Genomic DNA, 7607 nt, shown 5'->3' with positions numbered 1-7607 from the left:
ACACAAAATATGTGTTTTTTAATGCAGATAACAAAAACCGAGTTTGAACTAAGGGATTTCATTGTAAGGACTCGGGGATATCTTGTAGACTTCAAGGTGAGGGCTAAAGCTAGATTACAGAAACAACTGGGACCAAGTTTAGAACTCCATCAGATGTTTTCTCCATTTAAAATTTCTGCTCCTCTCTCTCCCTCTATGTTGGCCAATTCTTACTTTTTCTCTCCCTTCAGTCAGGCTTTTTCAACTTATCCCACCCATATGGTAGAAAACCTGGTCACTAACAGCTCCCAAATTTAAGTCCAGGCCACCAGAAAGGGAGTGATCTAAGTTGCTATTCCTCAGAGATGAACCATCATTGGGACCATAGCTTGGGTCAGGTTTCTACCTCTAAGCTAATGAATAGTGGCCAGGGGGGCATTTGGATAAATATGGCAGATTCTGTAGCAACAATGTAGGTAGAGGCAGAAGGGCAAGTCAAAAGGGATGATAGATAGCCTAAGTGGGTTCTTCATACATGATGACTATCTTTACAGACAGTAGAGAACAGCACGACAAAAAATGACTTTGAAGTTTGATTCTGGGAGAATATCTGTGGCACTGAGAGAAATAGTCTTGCAGAGTTACCGGGCTTCTGGAGAAAGATTGTAATCTTGCTTGTGGATATGTCAATATTGAGATGTCATGGAATGTCCAGACGGAACTGTTAATCAGACAGTGGGAGATGTGGGACTAAAACTGAAACAGAGTCTTGTGGGCATGATGGTTGTACACACATGCTCAGAATTGCAAGATTAAACTGAAAATTGGTTCAGCATGCAGGGGAACCAGAGCCAAAGATCAGGTATTGAACTTTGATGTGGCCACAGGTAGGAGGCTGAAGGAGGACATGGAGTCAAGGAAGAAATGTCACAAAAAAGCCTAGAATATATGATCTCTCCAAAAACAAAGAAGAAAACATTCAGTGGTGAGGCCAAGAAAATCTAACACTGTGTAAAAATTCAGGACAATGAAGGCTGAGATTTAGCAGTTTAAGTAACCTTAGCAGTTTAGGTAAAGCAACATCAAAGTATTGTTTCAGTTAGGATGCTCTCAAGCAGCAAGTCATGGAAAACCCTGACCTAGCTGACTGTTTTAATAAGGATATTTATTGTCTCAGATAACAAGAAGTCCAAGGGAAGGGGAGCCACAGGCTACAAGCTGCATCTGCTCAATGACATCATCCAAGTTCCAGGTTTTCTCCATTAATCATCAAGCTAATCACAAGATCCCTGCTGTAGCAACAAGCATCTCACTTGACTGTGATAATGCCAAGAGAAGAAAATAGAATATATCTTTTTAAAAAAGAGAAAATGGAAAGTGATGTCAAAAGGTGCCATAATAGAAAGTCCTAGTCCTTGTCCCCAAACAGAAACATAAGTTTGTTAATGATATAAGTAACAAAATACGGAAGTCCAGAATCCAGTTAAGCAGCTGCAGTACCCCAGATGAATACAAAATTGGAATCAGCTTCACCAAAACAAGTATTTTGTTTTGGTGAAGAAGAGCAATTTTACTTTACCTATATCAGCCTTTCCCCCAAGCCAATGCAGCTAAGCATTTAGAAAGATTGCAACTGCTCTCTGGAAAGAAGGGAAAGAGAGCGGGCAAGTGTCAATTTCTCTTTATTTTCAGTGCACTCCCTAAGGAGCTAGCTTCTGTTTCACCTCAACGGAGTGTTGAAAGTACTGGGATAACCTGGATACCTGGGGAAGCTACCAGACAGGCTCTTTCCTGCAGCCAGCATTGTTCTGGGGATAATGGAGAAGGTGTAGAACTAAGGTCTCTCCTCCAGGACAGAGGGAGAAATGAAGTATGGCTCTAATGTATCTGGTCTTGTAGTATGCTCCTTAAGAGGCTGGTTTTGGCCCCTAGAGCACTGAAGAAACTGGCATAGTCTAGATGCCCAAGGCACCTGTGGCTGGCATGACTCTGTAAGACTAGAAAAGAGAGTATGACTAAGGGTTTATGCCAAGGGAAAAAGGGAAGAGTGGAGCATGCTCCCAGTGTACCCAGCCTTTCAGTGCATTGCCCAAGGGGCTAGCTTCCATCTCACCTCCCACAAAGCATTGATGGAATTAACATAGTCAGTTAGATACCAGAAGGAGCAAGAGATTATGGGCTTCTGGGGGAAAAAAAGGTTGGATGCCTAAGGCAAGTAGGAACAAAGGCCTAGAATCTCTCTAGCCAAGTTAAATGGTGAAGGTCTTTCCTAGTCAAAGCCAGTCTCTAAAAAGTGGGAGAGAGAACCTGTTTCTCCAAATACACAGACACAAGTTCAAAGCTACAAGAAACAGGAAGAATCAGAAAAACACCACACAATCAAAAGGACAAACTAAATTTCTATTAATTGAACCTAAAAAAAATAGTGATCAGTGAGTTGCCTGACAAAGAGTTCAAATAATTGTGTTAAAAAAGTTCAGTGAGTTAGAAAAGAACATACATATATAACTAAATGAAACAGGAACACATTACATAAACAAAATGAGAATATTAACAAAGATAAAAATAATAAAGAGGAACCAAACAGAAATTCTGGAACTGAAGAATATAATAACTGAACTAAAAAAAAATCATTAGAGAGGTTCAACAGTAGATTTAATTAGGCAGAAAAAAAAATCAACAAACTTGAAGGCAAGTAATTTGAAATTCTTCAATCAGAGGAGCAAAAATTAAAAAAAAATAAAAAACTGTAGAAATCATAAGGGAATTATGGGATACCATCACAGGAGCTAATATATGCATTTCAAGAGTTCCAGAAGGAGAAGAGTGAGAAAAAGGGACAGAAATCTTATTTAAAGAAATAATGCATGAAAACCACCCAAATCTGGGGCAGGAAAATGGACATCTAATTTCATTTCACAAATCCTAATGTATCCCAAATAATATGAACCTAAAGAATTCTACAAAGAGATAAAAATATGGAATCAATCTGAATGACCATCAATAGATCAATAGATAAAGAGAATGTGGTATATATACACTGCTATTCAGGAATATAAAAGAACAAAATCATGTCATTTGCAGAAACATGAATGGAACTGGAGGTCATTATGTTAAGTGAAATAAGCCAGGCACAGAAAGACAGATGCCACATATTTCTTGCTCATGTGTGGGAACTAAAAAAAAATTGATCTCATAAAGATGGAGAACAGAATGACAGACATCAGTGGCTGGGAAGAGTGTGTGGATAGGAGGAAGGAATAAAAAAGAAGTCGTTTAGTGAGATAAACGTACAATTAGATAGAAAAAATAAGCCTCAATATTTGAGAGCTGAATAGGGCGATTATAGTTAGCAACAAGGTTTTATATATTTCAAAGCAGCTAAAAGAGAGGACTTTACATGTTATCAACACATGGAAATGATAAATACCCAAGGTGATGGATACTCAAATTGACCTGATCATTGTAGTCTATGCATGTAACGAATACTCACATGTACCTCATCAATATGTAAAATATTTTGTATCGATAATAAGTAAATAAATAAAAAAGAAGTAAAATTATCTGTATATGACATTATCTCTTATGTAGAAAATCTCAGTGACCCCACAAAAACCTGTTAGAACTAATAAACAAAGACAGTACAGTTATACAATCAATGTATAAAAATATTTGCATTTTTGTACATTAACAACAAACTATCTGAAAAGGAAATTAAGAAAAAATTTCATTTATAATATGATTAAAATGATACAATACTTAAAAATAAACTTAACCAAAGAGGTAAAAGACTTGTACACTAAAAATATAAATTGTTGATAAAAAAAAGTTAAAGAAGACACAAATAAATGCAAAGATGCTCCATGTTGATGGATTGAACAAGTTAATATTGTTAAAATGTCTATACTGCTGATAATAACCTACAGATTCAATATAATCCCTATTAAGATTCCAATTAATTTTTTTACAGAAATAGAGAAAAGAATCCTAAAATTCATATGAAACCACAAGACACTAAATAGCCAAAGCAAACTTGAAAAAGAAGAACAAAGCTGGGGGCATTATACCTCCTGATTTCTATAAAGCTATTGTAATCAAAATAGTACGGCATTGACATAAAAACAGACATATAAGCCAACAGAATAGAAAAGATAGCCCAGAAGTAAACCCATATATTTACAGTTAGTTGATCTTGGACAAGGATGCCAAGAATACATAATGGGGAAAAGATAGTCTCTTCAATAAATGGTGTTGGAAAAGCTGAATATCCACATGAAAAGAATTAAATTGAACCTTTATCTTACACCATACACAAATATCAAAGATTTAAATGTAAAACCTAGAACTGTAAAACTACTAGAAGAAAACATAGATGTATACTTCATAACATTGGGCTTAGCAATTATTCTTGGATATGACACCAAGAGTACAGAAAACAAAAACAAAATTAGATAAGTGAGACTACATCAAACTAAAAAGCATCTGTACAGCAAGGAAAACAATCAACAGATTGAAAAAGCAACCTACAGAATGGAAGGAAGTATTTGCAAACCATGTATTTCACAAGAGATTAATATCTTTTAAAAAAATCCAAAACAAAACAAGGAACTCTTACAATTCAACAGCAAAAATAAAAATTAAAAAACAAAAAACAAAAAAATGAAAATCAAAACTAAAGTAAACCAAACTAATAACAACATGATTGGGCAAGGGACCTGAATAGACATTTCTTCAGAAAAGAAATATGAATGGCAACAAGGACATGAAATGATGCTCAGCATCACTAATCATCCAGGGAAATGCAAATTAAAACCATAGTGAGATGTCACTGCATACTTGTTAGCATAGCTGTTATCAAATAAACAAAAGATAAGTGTTGGTGAGGATGTGGTGAAATTGAAACTGTTGTACACAGTTGGTGGGAATGTAAAATGGCACAGCCACCATGGAAAACAGTATGGCAGTTTCTCAAAAAATTAAAAGCAAAACACCATATGATCTGGCAATTCTACTTCTGGTTATACATCCAAGAGAATGAACATCAGGATCTCAAAGATATATATGCACTCCCATGTTCATTGAGGCATTATTCACAATAGTCAAGATGTGGAAACATCCTAAATGTCTATCAATGATGAATGGATAAAGAAAATGAGGTATATACATACAATGAAATATTATTCAGCTCTAAAAGAAAAGGAAATCCTGCAATATGTGATGACACAGATGAACCTAAAGGACATTATTCTAAATGAAATATGTCAATCACAGAGGGACAAATACTGTATGATTCTATTTTGTGAAGTATCTAAAATAGTAAAACACATAGAAATAGAGAATAGAATGGTGGTTGCCAGGGAATTGTGAGGAGGAGGAAATGGGGAGTTGCTGTTCAATGGGTATAAAGTTTCAGTGATGCAAGATGAATAAGTTCCAGAGATCTGCTATACAACATTATGCCTATAGTTACTGATACCGTATTGTGCACTTAAAAATTTGAGAAGGTAGAGCTCATGTCAAGTGTTCTTATCTTATTTATACACAGTGTGTATAAATAAAAAGAAAAAATGTTTGGACTTTCCTTTGTGTATAATTGGCTAGAAGAATTTCACATGCAGACTGGCAAGAATAGGACTAACATAAACTACTTGGTTTAAACTGAGTTGGCAATAGGGTCAATTTCCCTAAGTACACTCTCACACAGAGGGTAGATACTTGAACAAAACTCAAACACTGCTAGTGCAGAAGAATGGCATAGTGAATTTTGAGTAGGAAGCCAATATTGTTTGCTATTATTTCTTATTAGGAAATTGACAAAGATGATGTGGAGTTTAAGAGATTGATTGGTACAGAAAGTTTGAAATAGATGTGATAAATTCAGTAAAATCAGAATAGAACAAATAAGAAGCTTGTGAAATGGCAGTGAAGGCCTATTGAAGTTAGATAGCATTGCTCAGAAGACATAAGCAGCAAAGTCTTGAGATACTGAATAATATTCAAGACATTTGGTTATAGGAGTCATAGTCATTGACATTTCTAATACTAGTAAGGAGAAAATTTAGATGCAAGAGAGCTTTTCTTTTCTTTCTTCTTTTTTTTGAGATGGAGTCTTCCTTTACTAAGTGTCCATAAAACCATATCTTGTTTGTTCAGTTAGGAGGGCTTAAATGAAACCCTCATTTGTCTTGATTCATGAAAATAACTTATTATCTTCTTGATTAGAAAATTTCTGAAAACCCCAACCACAATGTGGCAATGATATTTTTTATGTATTTATTTATTTATTTATACACACTATGGTAAGAATGCTTGACATGAGCTCTACCATCTTAAATTTTTAAAAGTCAAATAAATTGTCTTATTATGGAACCTCATGTGGACATGATGAATAAATGTTTTCTAATGTGTGGTTTTCCTCTGAAGAGATTTTATCAGGACAACCCTTGGATTCCTCACTGTGTGGTCTCTGTATAAGCAAAATCAGGTGTCACTCTCTTCACACAAACACCATTGATTTGGTGAAGTGGGTGGTGGTCAAGAGTATCCGCCCAGCAGAGGATTCTGCTCTTCAGTCAGGAGTAAAACAGTGTTTCAAACAAGAAGGAAACAGAAAAATTTCTTGAAACAAATGATAATGGAAACACAACATACCAAAACCTACGAGATACAGCAAAAGCAGTACCGAAAGGGAAGTTAATAGCTAGTTTACAGATATAAGCTATAAGCATCTACATCAAAAAAGAAAAACTTCAAATAAATAACTTTATGATGCATCTCAAAAACTAGAAAAGCAAGAGCGAACCAAACCCCAAATTAGTAGAAGAAATAATAAAGGCCAGAGTGGAAATAAATAAAATTGAAATGAAGAAACAATACAAAAGATTAATGAAATGAAAAGTTGGTTTCTTGAAAAGATAAATGAAATTGACAAAGCTTTAGCCAGAGAAGAAAAAAAGAGAGAAGACGAAAATAAATAAAATCAGAAATGAATAAAGAAGACATTACAACTGATACCACAGAAATTCAAAGGATCATTAGTGACTACTCTGAGCAACAATATGCCAATAAATTGGAAAATCTAGAAGAAATGAATAAATTCCTAGACACATACAGTCTACCAAGATTGAACCATGAAGAGATCCAGTAGCTGAACAGACCAATAACAAGTAATGAGATCAAAGCTGTAATAAAAGATATCTCAGTGAAGAAAAGCCCAGGACCTGATGGTTTCACGGCTGAATTCTACCAAACATTTAAAGAAGAAATTATACCAGTCCTACTCAAACTATTTAGAAAAAATAGAGGAAAAGGAAGTATTTCCAAACTCATTCAACAAGGCCAGTATTATCCTGATACCAAAACCAGAAAAAGACACACGAATAAAAGGAAACTACAGGCCAATATCCTTAATAAATATTGATGCAAAAATCCTCAAAAAAATACTACCAAACTGATTCAATAACACATTAAAAAGATCATTCATCATGAACAAGTAGGACTTATCACAGGAATGCATAAAAAGGAACATATCTCAACATAATAAAAGCTGTATATAACAGGCCCACAGCTAGTACCATACTGAATGAGAAAAAACTGAAAGCCTTCCCTTTACGATCTGGAATATGACA

This window comes from Chlorocebus sabaeus, chromosome 15, assembly GCF_047675955.1.
Source record: "Chlorocebus sabaeus isolate Y175 chromosome 15, mChlSab1.0.hap1, whole genome shotgun sequence".
NCBI lineage: Eukaryota > Metazoa > Chordata > Mammalia > Primates > Cercopithecidae > Chlorocebus > Chlorocebus sabaeus.
Note: the sequence above shows the minus strand (reverse complement) of the source record.